The following is a 15,841-nucleotide window of genomic DNA, read 5'->3' as shown; positions in this document are numbered from 1 at the left end:
CCACCATGTAATTGGAACCGAGTGAGTTTGTACGAAAACTCAGACTATTTTTGTAATGAGGCTGTTCTTTCACTACCCCTCACTTGTCTTCTTCCATGTTTGCGCACATTCATCAGTTTTTTTTTCTCCTCTCCAGATATCTTTTTCTCCCCTTTTCCTGTCCATCCTGCCTCATTTTCGGCTTGGGCAAAAAGAGACTGGTGATTCTGCGAAAGTACTTTTCAGTTTATTGGACTGTGGATTGGTTGGGGATGAGGTAACAACTTTTGCTTCATGTTTTGTCTTCTCTCGCTCTGTTGTTTCATCTGTTATACATAATTTCTTGTCCCACTCGTTTTCTTTCTTCCTTTATTTTGTGAATGTCTTTTTTTTTCCTTCTAACAAGTGTTTCAACGTGAAATAAATCTTGTTAACTTTTGATCTTGGTATACTCTGGTGCACCACGCACATAGGCAGAACTTTTTCTTTTCTTCTTAATTAACGGGAATGTTGCATGGAGTGTGAACTCCTAAGCAGTTGCAGCTCTTGAACGTAAAATCTGTCAATCGGAAAAATAGGTTAAACATTAATACTGGATCAATTTTTTATGCGATTTCCAATGGGCAGATTATATGTCCACATTCAGGTGAACTTTCTTTTAAGCATAAATGAGTTGGGATGCGAGAGGACTGGAACCTCGGCAGTAAATGAAAAACTGGTGTGCAAGCACACCTACAAACGCCCCGCCCCGCCTACTTCTACCGCTGCATCACCTGCAAAGTCTGGCTGGTGGACTTGGGCCCACATGTCAGTCAGAGGGTTTCTGGTATTTTAATTGCCCTAGCATTTTTAAGCTGGCAAGTGTTCCACCTAATGTGCCACCAACAATATCATGTTTAGGTCATGGGTAATGCGGTGTGCAAAATGGCATACGATTATGTGCAAACTTAATAGGACATTCCTGTTTGCATCAATATGTTCTAGTACAGTAAAAAAATGTGAACATTGCATTAATTCATGATTAGCTGTTACACACAAGGCCACCATTTTGCAGTGCTAGCAACCATGGCATGTGGCAAAGCTGTACTCCGTTTTTGCAGGCTACATGCCTTGCTTATTGCTGAATAATTGTGGACTTCCTGCGTTTGTGTGCCACTGCAGCAGGTGGAACATCTGCGCCACCCTTCACCGGACCACCCCTGCTGCACCATACTCGCTTTCTCAGTGCAGTACTGCGCCGCAGTGCCAGAATTTAGCCGCAAGTTGCGAAAGCAGTCAAGCGTCATTCTTGGAAACGTGGCTGAAACATCGTTTGTTTGGTTTCATCGAAATGGATATAGTTTCGGTTTCGTACAGACTGTGATGCCCTAGCAGCAACCGTGAACTAAATTCACAAGCTATTCGCACCAGGCTTTGGCGTGAATAGCTTGTGAACCCAATACGTGCTGCGCTTTCAACACAAAAGAGCTCGAGAAGAGGCTTTCTCCCCGACACGGCTGTACTCGTACCGCAAGGTTTTGTAGAATTACGTGAACAGCATGGAACAGTAGCGTAGAACAGATGAAGCACACCCGAGCGTCTCTGCGCTCGCATTTTTATACACTGCCTTCCCAGGATTCACTGTGAGGGAAGACAAGTCAGTTCAGGTCCCTCCAATAGGATTGTCCTCCTCCACTCCGACCCTCTGCAGACTAGTCCGCCAAACCAGTTTCTAGAAAAGTGCAAGGACACGCACACCCGGTGGCACAGGGAAGAGCAATACGGCACCACTGGCTCAGCTAGCTCCTTGCAGGCTCTGAACACAATGCACCAAGGTGTGGTCGCTGGCCCAGGAATATAGAAAGCGTGCTATTAGCACAAGTCTAGATGCGAGGCCCATTGTTCGGTGCACCACCCAAAGGAGGAGGGTGCTGGTAGTGGTTACAAGATGAGAAAAGGCACCTAATTTCTGCAACCCGGTTGCAAAGGTCCCTCCGGGTAGTCGGGTGGTAAGGCTTCTTAGGTCTGCGGGCCCAGCAGACTCATTGCACCACCATTGTAACTTAAAGCCGCCCTGGAATGTCGCTCCCGGCATAACAGCAAACAAGGTGCACATGACTGCTGAACAGCGCATGCCCGTATTTTCGTTCATTTCGCCGCTGTGCTTCAACCTTAATCAGCTTTGCGATTGCGCTCGCGCATTCAGGTTAAAAAAAATGGCGGCTGTACATAACTAAATGTGTGGCAGTTGCACTGCAAGGGCGAAGCAATGCATGTGATAGTAGCAAATCGTAATGTTATAAACGAAGGCTGTTTGCTTATATCTGATCTCGCTTCATTAAAAAAAATGCTGGTGTACGAAATTACGGCCATTTCAAGAAGATTTACACTTATCGCACAGTCTCTTCGCAACGAGAGTGCATCGCGTAAAAGTGTATGTGAACCGCCTGCTGATGACCGTCGATCATGACGACGCCCTCAAGAGCAAAGGTGATAGTTGTTGCTCGAGGAACACCCCTTCTCCCTCACTTCTTTTCATGCTCTTCCAAGACGGCCGGAGCGCTTCCTCACTGCTTCGACTACAGGCCTCCTGGGCGGGAGGATATGTTTTTGCACGTGCCCTCCGAGCGACTGAGATGGGCTGGATGGTTCGATCTCTGCTGCAGCCGCGTTCGTCGCCTCCACTCGCGTGGTTTTGCTTGCGGATAGAACATAGTGTGCGCTGGGTTGTGATCAATACGGAATTTTTAGGGGATATGACGGCAACGGCGAAGACCCGTCGAGAGTCTACCATATAATTTATATTGCAATAGTAAGGCTGTTGCAGTATTGAACAGATTTTGCATCACAAGTGCGTTAAATGTGACTACATCTGCTCTAAATGTTCTTACTGCTGTAAACCTGCTCGAATAGGCCCTCCTGGCTACTCCAAGCTTGCTACGAAAAGCACTTTTCGCCTGCATGCAGGACTGCTCTCAAACCCATTGCAAGCAGACTATTGGTACTCAGCTAAAAAGATGGATGGGAAAAAAGCTCGATTGCATGTGGTGTTATACACGTCCCCACTGGTTTCTTGTAGCTTTAGGCAGGTGCTTCGAAGTAATGCAAAATTAGTGTCAGATAAGTAAACTAGCAGTAATTATACAATATGCTGGTCGCGGGATCGAATCCCGGCTGCGGCGGCTGCATTTCCGATGTAGGCAGAAATGCTAGGCCCGTCCACTATGACGTCTCTCATAATCGTATGGTGGTTTTGGGACGTTAAACCCCACAATCAATTATACAATATGACAACGCTTTATGATTCAGTAACAAATCTCGCGGTTGAAGGGGGGAATCATTTAATGCAGTGTGTGTTATTTGGAGAATATATTTCCAGGACAGTGCACTAACCCTTGCAATCGGAATACATTGGCACAGCCGTTGTGGTCTCTAGATGGGGAGTGGGGTTCTGAGCTGTTCAAAATTGGTTGGTTTTGCGTGTTTATACCACATGTACGAAGTCTCGAAGGTTGGTTGACCCCCTCTTCCTCCAGCACATTACAAACTAAGCAGTAGGAAAGAGTTTGGTGCATGGTGCATTCTGTACAGAAGAAAAAAAGCTATTACAAATGTCTATAGCTTTTGGAAACTATGCTCTCGCACTATCACGACGAGGAAAAAAAAAAAACAACCGAAGGTTACATGTGCCCGCTTCTTTTCTAAAAATTTTAGCACTGCAGATGACAGCGTCTTCCTGCATTTCCCATTTGTTTATTTCAGACCTATATACACAAAAAATATGTATGTCCACAAAATAAGACAAAAGGAGACTCGCATGCCTCCTGACGAGGCCTTCACCCCGGACATAAATGTCCAGCAGCAGGAGCAAAAACAACGAAAACATGTCCATTATAGCGATGATTACATTGATTATTACCCAGTATGCAAACAATAATGAAAAGAAGATAAACACTTAGACATGAATATAAGGAAAAAGTTTTTACAAAATGTATTAAAGTATGATATTGTATGTGCACATGGAGCACATACAATATCAAGCATAAAGTAATCGTCAGCATTTTATGATACATCATGGAAAACTAATACATCTAGCGGAGACATGAGAAGTACTTTCACTCTTTTTTTAAAACAAGAAACGCGTGTGGTCTTATTGGCCAGTTTGGTTAAGGATGAGTGTGCATTACACAATAAAATTATTTGGTAATTAAAGTTTTATGGCTTTAGTTGGTGATCTTGATCTCGTCAGTGATGTAGAGCGTAGGTTGTGTGCCATTTGTCTGGGGAAATATTTGAGGAGGCGGTATAATTGTGTTTAATTTCGCGGGAAATCATTGTAGCTAAGCGAATTTTATGCAAGTGTCGTAAGTGAATCAGTTGAGGGTGGTTGAGAGGAAATCATTTTCAAGCTTCTTTTTTGTGAAGAGGAAACACGTTTGGCATCAGTCTTGTTGCATGTACCCCAGAGTGGATGATGGTATGTTAGGTGGAATGAATAAACGATAAATATAACGTAAAGGCAAAAAAAAAATGACTATTGTATAAGACCTAGATAACACGAACATAGTTTACATGTTTACACCAACTGAGATAAGATCTAAAAATTACCCGAAAAAATCGACAAGCGTTTGCGGGCGCTGTTTGGAATGATTGATAATTCTGTGAGGTTCATTTTTTGGACGAAATATTACGTACTGTGTTTTGTTTACGTTTCAGTTAATCTCATTCTCACACTGCTATATGTGAAGTTCGTTAAGCCAGGTGTTGGCATGCTGCTCTAATACATTTAGGGCTTGACCAGAAAAGAAAACGTTATCGGCGGACTTAGCAATGGCAAGAGTAAAAAAAATTGTTCGTGATATCATTAATATATGAGATAAGCACAGGACCCAAAATCGATCCTTGCGGAACCCTTAAAGTTTATTTTCCCCTAGTCTGACTTGAATTCGTAAACTTCGTGTACCTGCCTTCAAGGTAAAATGTAAGTGCCAGTCCACGGATACCGTATGTCGTTAACTTTTGAAACGAAATTTGGTGCTTTTCAAAAATCGATGAAAATTCCTACTGGAAAAAGTCGCTGTTCAAAATTGCCGAGTATCTTGAATTTGCAGTAGAATGGATTCCACCGAATTACCGGACTGGAAGCCGTACTGGTGTTTGGAGATATTTTTTACTTGTGTGAAAACATGCAATCATTTAAAAATAACGCACACGCTCTACGATTTTGGAAAAAAAAAAAGCAGCAATACCGATATTGGCCGATAATTGTTGAGGTCATGTTTTCTACCAGTTTTAAGTAGACACGACAGTAACACGTGCAACTTTTATTTGGTCAGGAAAAATGCCAGTCGCCAGCATTCTGTTGCAGATATGAGTTAGAGCAGCAATATAACAGATAGCTGCTTTAACTGGCAGAACGCTGATTTCATCGCAACTGGGAGAACGAGCGTCTTTCAGTGCAGACCCGGTCTGACTCTTTGTCAGACGTACACGCAATAAAAACATGGAATCCGTGCAGGGAGTAGGAAAGTACTAAATAGCAGACTTTGAGGATGGTGCTGATGCCTGATGTCGAAAAATGCACATTGAACTGATTTGCAAGCGCTGTGCCAGAGATTGCCTTTCCATTAATGTGTGATTCGGTAGGTATACGTGGTCGTACAGTTCCTCCGATTTTACTAAGCGCACCCAGAGCAGTTTGGAGTTATTATTACCAGGGGAATTTTTGTTTTTATAATATTGTTACGGGAGGGCACACAGAGAAACGAGGTGACACCTAAGATATATTTGCATGACGCCAAGCCTAAGCCGAGATGGCTAGCGAGAGAGCGCCCCACATCACAGAATCACGTCGTCTTTCTCGCTGTCTGTCTTGCTTCTTCAGCGTGATGTAGTCTTGTAACATGACCCCCGGGTGCAGAAGCACCGTCTCGGTGCTTTCTATGGTGTTAGAGAGTGGTAGAGCTTAAGGCGGGAGACATGTACAATGTCTGTAGACAGTGGAGCGGAGGGAGATGCCGACATGAGCGGGGCTATCTCGTAGGTAACGTCGGTCACCTGGCGCAAGACGTGGTAGGGTACCGAGTACCGGGAAAGCAGCTTCTCAGAAAGACCAACATGCTGAGTCGGGGTCCACAACAACACAAGGGAACCCGGGGCAAAGGAGACGTCGCGATGATGTGCGTCGTAACCTTGCTTCTGTTGCTCTTGCGATGCTAAGAGGTGCTTCCGAGTGACTTCTCGTGCTTTGCGAGCTCTGGTGATAGTGTCACGGGCGTATGCAGTCGGCAAATCGACAGCTGTTGGAAAGATGGTGTCGAAAAGTAGAGTTGGATCGCGGCCAAGTGAGAGATAGAATGGTGAAAACCGAGCGGTATCGTGGCGTGGGGAATTGTAGGCAAACGTAACAACGGACAATGCACTGTCCCAGTCAAGGTGGTCAGAGGAGACGTACATGGAGAGCATATCAGTTAAAGTCCGGCTGAATCTTTCGGTAAGCCCATTAGTTAGTGGATGGTAGGCCGTCGTAAATTTATGTTTGGTTTCGCAAGAGCGAAGCAGGTCGTCAATAACTCGGGAGAGAAAATAGCGTCCACGATCTGTGAGGAGTTGGCATGGAGCACCATGATGGAGGATGACATTGTACAGAAAAAAGTCGGCAACATCTGTGGCACAGCTGGTTGGCAAAGCCCGCGTGATGGCGTACTGGGTTGTATGATCCGTAGCGACAGCTATCCATTTGTTTCCGGAGGTAGACTGAGGGAAAGGGCCTAAGAGATCAAGACCAACTTGAATGAAGGGGTCAATAGGAAGATCAAGTGGCTGGAGGAGTCCGGCAGGACTCATAGGGTTTTTTTTTTTTTGATGTTGGCACTGGTCGCATGCGACGATATAGCGGTGCATGGAGCGATAAAGCCTGGGCCAGTAAAATCGACGCTGAACGCGGTCGTAAGTCCGAGAGAGACCAAGGTGACCGGCCGGGGGGGGGCGTCATGGAGCTGGGCGATAACACTCGAACGTAGGTGGGAAGGCACCACAACGAGCAGTTCGCGCCCATTTGTGTTGACATTGTAGCGGTACAAGGTGCCTTTTTAAGCACAAACAGTCGAGTAGACAGATGGGGCGTTGGAGAGTCCAGCTTCTCAATAATGTCACGCAAGACGGGATCTCGGCGCTGTTCATCACGGATGTTGCTCAAAGCAGAAAGAGAGAGAGCGCACATGGCGGTGCCTCATCTAAAGTCTCAGGGGGGTCCACTGGATGGCGGGACAAGCAGTCAGCGTCATGGTGTAAACGGCCAGATTTGTGAGACACTGAGTAGTCATATTCTTGGAGCCGTAGTGCCCAGCGACCAAGACACCTAGTGGGATCCTTTAACGACCAGAGCCAGCAGAGGGCGCGGTGATCAGTTGTGACGATGAAACGGTGATCATGTACACCGCCCAAACTAGAGCAAGGCATTCCCGTTCGGTGATCGAGTAGTTCTGCTCGGCCGCAGAGAGCAGACGGCTGGCACATGCGATAACGCGGGCGCAGCCACTTTGATGCTGGACCAAAACAGCACCGATTCCGTGGCCGCTGGCATCAGTGCGGATTTCTGTTGGGGCAGACATGTCAAAATGGGCCAGAATATGTGGTGGTGTGAGCAACGCGATGAGATTAAAGAACGCCGAAGCCTGCGCAGTGCCCCAAGAGAATGGAACATTCTTCTTCAGCAAGTCCGTAAGAGGTCGGGCCACGTCTGCAAAATTGTTTGCAAAACGTCGGAAGTAAAAACATAGACCTAAAAAGCTGCGGACTTAGTGCTGGTCGGTACGGAGAAGTTTTGCACAGCTAGAACTTTATCAGGATCAGGGCGTACGTCAGAGGAGTCGACAAGAGGGCCCAACATGGTTATATGCTGGCGTTCGAAGCGACACTTCGATGAGTTCAGTTGCAGTCCTGCGTTACTAAAAACAGAAAGGATGGAGGAAAGGTGGTCGAGGTGTGTTTCAAAGGTCGGGGAAAATACAATGACGTCGTCGAGGTAACATAGGCAAATTGACCACTTGAACCCGTGCAAGAGTGTGTCCATCATTCGTTCGAAGGTGGCTGGAGCATTGTACAATCTGAATGGCATGACCTTAAACTGGTAAAGACCATCAGGGGTCGCAAAAGCAGTCTTCTCGCGGTCCATGTCGTCGACAGCAATTTGCCAGTACCCTGAGCGAAAGTCGATGGAGGAAAAATACTTAGCGCCATGAAGGCAATCCAGGATGTTGTCAATGCGTGGTAGCGGGTAGACGTCTTTTTTAGTGATCCGGTTCAGATGTCAGTAGTCGACACAGAATCGCCAACTGTTGTCCTTTTTCTTTACAAGAACAGCAGGGGAAGCCCATGGACGGGTAGATGGCTCAACTATGTCTTTGGCGAGCATCTTCTCGATTTCCTTTTGAATGATCTGACGCTCCGCAAGAGAAACGCGGTACGGCTGTCGATGTACCGGAGATGCATCGCTGGTGTTAATGCGGTGCTTCACAAAGCTGGTTTGACCTAGCGGAAGGTCACAGAAGTCGAATACGTCCAAGTACAATTCCAGGACGTGACGGAGCGCGTAAGTTTGATGTGGCAAAAAGTCCACCGCGATTATTTTTTTCACGTCAGAAGATGGACTCTCTGTCGAAGAACAGGCTTGCGTGCAGTTGGGGCGACGCACATCATTGGGGTACAAAGCTGAGATGATGCAATCCTCAGAAGTTGTCAGCGTGGCAAGGGCTATTCCACAGGGAAGCACTTGCGGACGCAGAGCAAAGTTCAGCAAAAGGAGGCAAGCACGGTTTTCCCATAACGTAATAATAGTGTGCGGAAAAGAAACACTGCGAGTCAGAAGGACGGATGTAATGGGCGTGAGCACGTAGTCTCCATCAGGTACAGGTGGCGACGCTGCTATTGCAATGCAGGTAGCTATTTGCGGTGACAAAGGGACATGTTCAGCAGAGCAGGGACGAACTTGGGGTGGACTGGGCGTATCAGTTATACAGGGCAGGTCAAGGCGCACCGTGCTAGCTGAACAGTCAATGAGGGCCGAATGGGAAGACAAAAAGTACAGACCGAAGATAACATCATTGGTGCAGTTGGTGAGAACAGTGAAGAGGGTGGAGGTTTGATGGCCGGCTATAGTAACGCGTGCTGTGCAGACAACAACGACGGCAGCTGCACTGCCGTCAGAAACACGAACACAGCGTGAAGGGGCTGGAGTCGAGACTTTAAGCGGTCACGATGTGCGGGCTCATAACAGAAATTTGAGCGCCAGTGTCGACTAAAGCTTTAACAGATAAACCATTCACTTTTACATCAATCAAGTTCTGGTTGGTCGGGAGGGTCAACAGAGGAATGGCAGGGCAAGTCGTTGCAACAGCGTCACCTCCAGGAGCTGCACCAGTTAGTTTCCAGAAGGAAACCGTCGGGCGAAGGACGGAAAGGGGGAACGGGGTGGCTGAGGAGACCGCGAGAATCTAGGTCGCGGTGAAGGCGAGCGGCTGTACTAGGTGTTGGTCGTGGTGGTCATGTCGTAATGAGCTGAGTCATCATGGCGGGGTAGTTCTTGGCCAGAAGGGCGGGCTGATGCGTCGAAGGTCGTGAAGTTTGGGCTTGTGTGCGAGGGCGAGGTTCACGTGCTTCGGCAATGACGCGAAATGTGTCCCACTCGTTGGCACCGGAAGTCGTCAGGCGTCCTCCATAGGTTTGAATCTCGGTTACGAGGAGCAGGAAGCCGGTAGTGCTGACGGTTGTTCAAAGTAGGCAGATGGACATCGGGTCGGTGCACCGAGCCGATCGTATAAAGGCCCGTGTTTCCCAATTCTTGGCGCACAACGCTCTGTATGAGGGATATGGTGGTCTGAGGATCATTTGGCGTCAGGAATTTCAAGGGTGCTGGTGACATCGCTTCAATTTTTTACCGAACGACCCTCGTAATGTCAGCAGAAGGTGGATTGGGCTGGTTTTCAAAACGGAGGTCCTCACAAGTTGATGTTGCAGTGGTGTTAGGAAGACGGGGGAAGTGGTGGGCAATGCGACGGCTTTTAGCCTCTTGAAAGCGGCGGCACTCCTTAATGGCGTCTTGAACTGTCGAACAACCTTTAAATACAAGGAGGCTAAAGGCACCATCAGCGACACCCTTGAGAACGTGCGCAACCTTGTCGGCTTCGGTCATGGTGGTATCAGCCTTACGGCAGAGGGTCAAGACACATTGAATATAGGCCAGGTAAGACTCCGTGGATGTCTGGAAACAGTTACGATGTTATTTCTTAGCGGCCTGCTTGCACTCGGCAGATTGGCCGAACAACTCGCGCAACTTCGTCTTACAGACGTCTCAGCTGGTGAGCTCTTCCGCGTTGTTGTTGGACCACGCCTTGGTCGTACCTTTCAAGTAAAAGATAAGGTTTTCCAGCATCATGGTTGGGTCCCACCTATGATTTTCACTCACGAGCTTGTAGAGTTGAAGCCACTCATCGACATCTTCGCCGTCAGTGCCCGAAAAGTTGCCAAGATCGCGGGGTGGAGTGGTCACAATGACCACAGGTGAGGTGGACGCCGTTGATGCGCGAGGCATGGCTGTTGGCGCAGCATCCTTGTCGGTAGACATTTTAGAAGCGGCAACTTGGCGTCCGCTGCGAAGCTCCGTCGTGCTTTGCTACCCAGCACCTCCACCAAAATGTTACGGGAGTGCACACAGAGAAATGAGGTGACAGCTAAGATATATTTGCACGACGCCAGGCCTAAGCCGAGATGGCAAGTGAGAGCGCGCCCCACATCCAAGAATCACGTCGTCTTTCTCGCTGTCTGTCTTGCTTCTTCAGCGTGATGTAGTTTTGTAACAGTATGCATTTTTTGTTTTTAGGTGTAAGCTTCATTTGTTCCTATACGTTTTGAACTCGATGAGATCTACGTGATCTTTTGTTTCAAGGAGCGAGCAAATAGGGAATCTTTTTCTTCAATGCGCCTGAACGACGATCGTGTGGTCCGCCCTTTCCTAGCTTTGCTATGTTTCTTAATTTTAACAGGTGGAAGCGCGTGATTGTGGTTTTGACTGATTTTTCTAATTAATATATCATAGGCTTTCGACGGATTTGATTCGTGGTACAGTTCGCCCCGACTGATCTCACTCATCAAAGAACAGAAGTGGTTAATGCTGTTAGGGTATATTATCCTACGTGTGTAACTAGTTTTTGAGACTTCTTTTTTGAAGTTGAGTAGAGCAAAAAATGGCATGTGGTCACTTACCCCAGACGAAAACACTCCGGGCAATACATTTTTAAGTAGGAAAACTGGTAAAACACTCAAGTAATGGTGTGGATTGTTGAGTGACTCTTGTGGATTTAACAATATTTTCATGCCCGATATTTTCAGGATAGTATTACCTCAATTAGATTTGTTTTTAACATTATTAATACCAAATATTAAGTACCGTGGTGAGAGCACGCGCGTGCGCCGCTGCTGCGCTTTCTTTTGCAACGAACAGCTCTAAAAGCCATTTCGCCAATAATACTGCGCTGTGGTTTGGAAAAATAACTTTTTCTGAACGCTACTCTCGTCTAGAAAGCACAAAAAAGTGTCCCCGCATTTGCACGTAATCTGAAAATGTCGTCGAAAGATGATAGTCTTGCGTGTGGAGAGAGTGAACAATTTTTTGTGATGTTCTGCGCAAGGAAATTGGTTAGTGGTATTCTGGAGGCGCTGCGTATGGTATTCTGGAGGCGAACGAGGGCATCAAATCACGTCACACGTGAGACATGAGCGCCATCTGGCAGTTTTCTTGGAAAACGAAACGTGTGGCTCTGAGACGGGTGTGCGCGCCCGTCTCAGAGGTGATAAGGTGTAGAACGCAAGGCGACGGGCAGGTGCCACCACCGTCTCGTCTTAGCAAAGCGTTGGAAACACTCGCCTTTTCGTCTAAGCGTTGCATGGTCAGCGCAGCGTGATAAGCGCTACGGTCCTTAGAATTACTTATGTATGCCTTTTCCAGTAAAAGACGAACATGCAGAATATATACGTGTTGTTACGGTGCCTCAGATATGCGCAATAATTGCTTTTTAATTGATAATGGCACAAGTATGAACGCTAAAACTTGAGCAACATTGGTGGGCGCTGCGGATGGGGTCGGCCGTTTCGAGTACCCAGTGCCACTAAGAGTAGACAAACAGACAAGTGTAAAGACAGATGGACCAAAATTTTTGCGTCGAAGGCCCCCAAGAAAAGACTATCGTTTAAAAAAAAAATGGAGAGAAGCCCTGCTAAAAGGCTGCGTCTATGCATATGACGTCGAAGGGACAGTGCTGTGCCGTGATGGCGACTCCCTCGTCCTCATTTTCTGGTTGCGTGCAGGCTGACATGCCCCCATTGATAAGGCCGTGCTGTGACGATGCCACGCTACCCACATCTGTAGTAAAACGAAACAATGTAAACAAAAACAATGTGGCAGCTGCGTCAATTTTTTTTCTGACGTCGTACGTCCTGTCCGTGGTATGTATGCATGGGGACGTTGATCAAACAAACCACCGTGGCAGCATAGCACGTGCGGTGTCGCGCAGCTATGCTTGAGGGCGCGGGATAGATTCCTGACCACGGCGGCCGCATTTCAGCGGGGATGAAATACAAATAACACCCGTGAACGAAGGTACATATCCGCATTGAAGAACCCTGAGTGGTCACAATTCCGATACCCACACTTTAGCGTGTCTCAAAATGATATCTTGTTTGACACATGAAAACATAGCATTTATCGATGTTTAGCAGACACAATTACTTTAAGCTGACACAGGCAAGTGGAAAAACAAACTGCGTTAGGCGAACTAAACGACGAGTAAAAATCGAAGGCATTTGATACTTCTCTAGCAAGGCATAAATTCTGATGTTAGTCACGGCAGCCACTAGAAAAGAAGAAGAAGAAGAAGAAAAAGAAAGCTTACCGCATCGGCTGACTCCACAAAGCCAAGCTTCGAGTGGTCCACTGGTTTGTTCGTAACAAGAACCCTGTCTTTAGGAGAAATTAACTCTAACAGGGGCATATCAGCATCGAGTATTCACCGCGAGAGTATTTTTATAACAGTTCGGAGGCGTAGGCGAACGCGCCTCCGCACAAGTCTTTTGGACTAGGCAGCTTTCCATGATGCGTATAACTGATTAAAAATAATGTAGACTACCTGCCTATCGCATCATTCACCTACACGTCATGACGATGACGAATAAGCGTGTTTAGCACATATAAAGTACCCGATGACGCTGCCATCACGGTACAGCACATGCGACTTACCAACCATACGTCATGACGATGACGATGCAGACGATAAAGAAAAAGTGCGTAAAATATTTCCCATTTTGATGTCCTTGTTTCTGAGCATCTGCCAGCCAGCTCTTCTGCAATGTACATTATCTCGACGAGTTGACGCAGTTCTTCCTAGTTTTGCGAGCTCAGCGTCCTACATGTGGTCTAAACCAACGTTTATAAATACTTTTGGTCTAAACTGCAGAAATGAGTCGGCGATGATAATTCAAAGGTGAACATATTCGACAGAGATCCGTCTGGCACTCATCGTTCCTTACGTGAACCATCAGCAGATGACAGGCCTGCCACTGGTGCGTCGGGAGTTGCTCTCTCTCCAACCCAGCCATGACATTAGTTGCCATTAATACTGCTGTGACGTGTCACTTGAGAAGCCGCGCTTTCAATATTGAAGCCGAAAGTGTAAAGACACTATCGGTTTAGGTAGCGATAATAAAAATATATTTGATGCATTGCCAACCACCACATTATTGGTTTGAGTTTTTCGACGCCTGTATATTCATTTAAAGCAACACTCCGATTTTTTTTTATTTGTGTCAGTACTTTATTGTTACAGACTCGAGAGTAAAGGCGGGCCGCTAAAGTTATAACCACACAAGTAGCGACGTGTTGGTCGTTTACATTACAAGAATTCACAACTGCGCTACATATAGCGCTTTAAAACACTCAAATTCACGCAATATAAATGAAACAAGCGTGTTCACGTATTTTATCACACGGATGTCGTTTGACGTTTATATCTAATACTTTTCGGAAAGCTTCAAAGGTCATTTGTGCAACTCACTCCGCATGGAACACGGCTGGGCTAGACTGCACCTGCGCGCTCCCTTCTTACGGTCCATGCTCCCGGTCTTGAATACGCAGGTATGTCTGCCGTTCTATGAGGAATTGGCGGACGTACCTAAAAGCATTATGCCCACAGTTTGCTTGTGATAGGTTGGTAAGGATGATGTCATGGGTAACGTTATCGAAAGCTCCCTTGAGATCTAAGGCGAGGACTACCTTGTCGTCACTGGGATGTTCGACCGGTTCGACAACGTCACGATGGAGTTGCAGGAGGATGTCCTGAGCAGAGCGATGTTGGCGGAAGCCGTACATAGTGTCTGCAAAAGTGTGTCGGGCCTCTAAGTATTCAGAGAGCCTGTCCCGGACCATGGCTTCCATAAGTTTCCCTACGCATGAGGTTAGGAAATCGGTCTGAGATTGTCGATGTTTACAGATTTGCCTGATTTAGGGATGAAAGTTACTAAGGCCGTTTTCCAATCGAGCGGTAGGGGTTCGCGCCCCTCCCAGATCTCGTGGCGAATTTTTCACCGCTATTGCAAACACAGATGGTTACGCAGTCCAGTTGCACAGTGTTCCGAAACGCTCGTGGCGCTTTCATTGCAGCGCTCGCAGCTAGCAAATGACAAAGCGCGGCAGGATACGTGTAGGATACGCTCACCATCCTGATTAGTCGAGGAAGCCTGTAGCTTTCACAGTGCTGCAGGAAACTACTGGAACAGAGTGCAGACTCGACTTCGGTGTCTGCGGTGCGAAACGCTTACTTATCCACTTAATCTTTCAGCTCCTCACGCGATGTTGCACGGCCTCCGGTATCGGTCCACCTTTGAGCGATTAATCACAACGTCTAATGACCGCACGCCGCGAATTCCGGTGATTTGTGACGTCTTTACGTGGTGATGGGCGACTTCATTGCCCGCTCAGGAATTGTCACGTTGGTACCTTTTTGTTCGCTGACAGAAGCCGCAAAACTAAGGTGCCGTTCTCGTTGTTTACGTCTTCGACGTAAAAAATTGGAGCAACCACGGAACTAGAGGTATATGTAGATAACTTTTAAACTATATATTGCATTATAAACATATGTATATTCAAAATGACATAACGAGCACTGAGAACGCCAATATATGACAGCGTCACTTTATTGAAAACCTATCTTGCGTGCTATGCAAAGAATGATTGGGGAGATGCAGATGAGTGCAGTGAGTTGGGCGGGTTGGTAAAGATGCATGACATCTGTATCTTAGCGCCAAAAAAAAAAAAAGAAACTGTGACAAAAGAAAGAGACGTAGACAACATGAGCTCTACGTTTTATATTTTAGCGCCAAAAAGAAAAGCGAAGACAAAAGAAAGAGACGTAGACAGCATGAGTGATATAGTGTTGACAACATAGCGCTCATGTTGTCTACATCTCTTACTTTTGTCTCCATTTTTTTTTGCGCTAAGATATACAACATAGCGCGCATGTTGTCTACGTCTCTTTCTTTTGTCTCCGTTTTTTTTTTTTTTTGGCGCTAAAATATCTAAGGGGATATACAGACCTGACGCATCGAAAGCGATATCTCGTGCGATATGTCTCCTCGCTAAATGAAGCTCATCCTGCTTCAGCGCTTGCTCTCATCCCTTGCTCGAGAGAGTGGTGCACGCAACTGAGCTGCGACGATGTGTCACATCCTTGCAGCTTGGCGGTCGCGCTAAAATTTCTGACCCTCCTCGCGTAGGCTGCATCTTACTTTTCGACCGCGCAAGCTCTTCGAACTACTCGGGGTGCGTCGTCAGCCG

Source organism: Rhipicephalus microplus, chromosome 4 (genome assembly GCF_043290135.1).
Source record: "Rhipicephalus microplus isolate Deutch F79 chromosome 4, USDA_Rmic, whole genome shotgun sequence".
NCBI lineage: Eukaryota > Metazoa > Arthropoda > Arachnida > Ixodida > Ixodidae > Rhipicephalus > Rhipicephalus microplus.
This window is presented reverse-complemented; position numbering follows the sequence as displayed.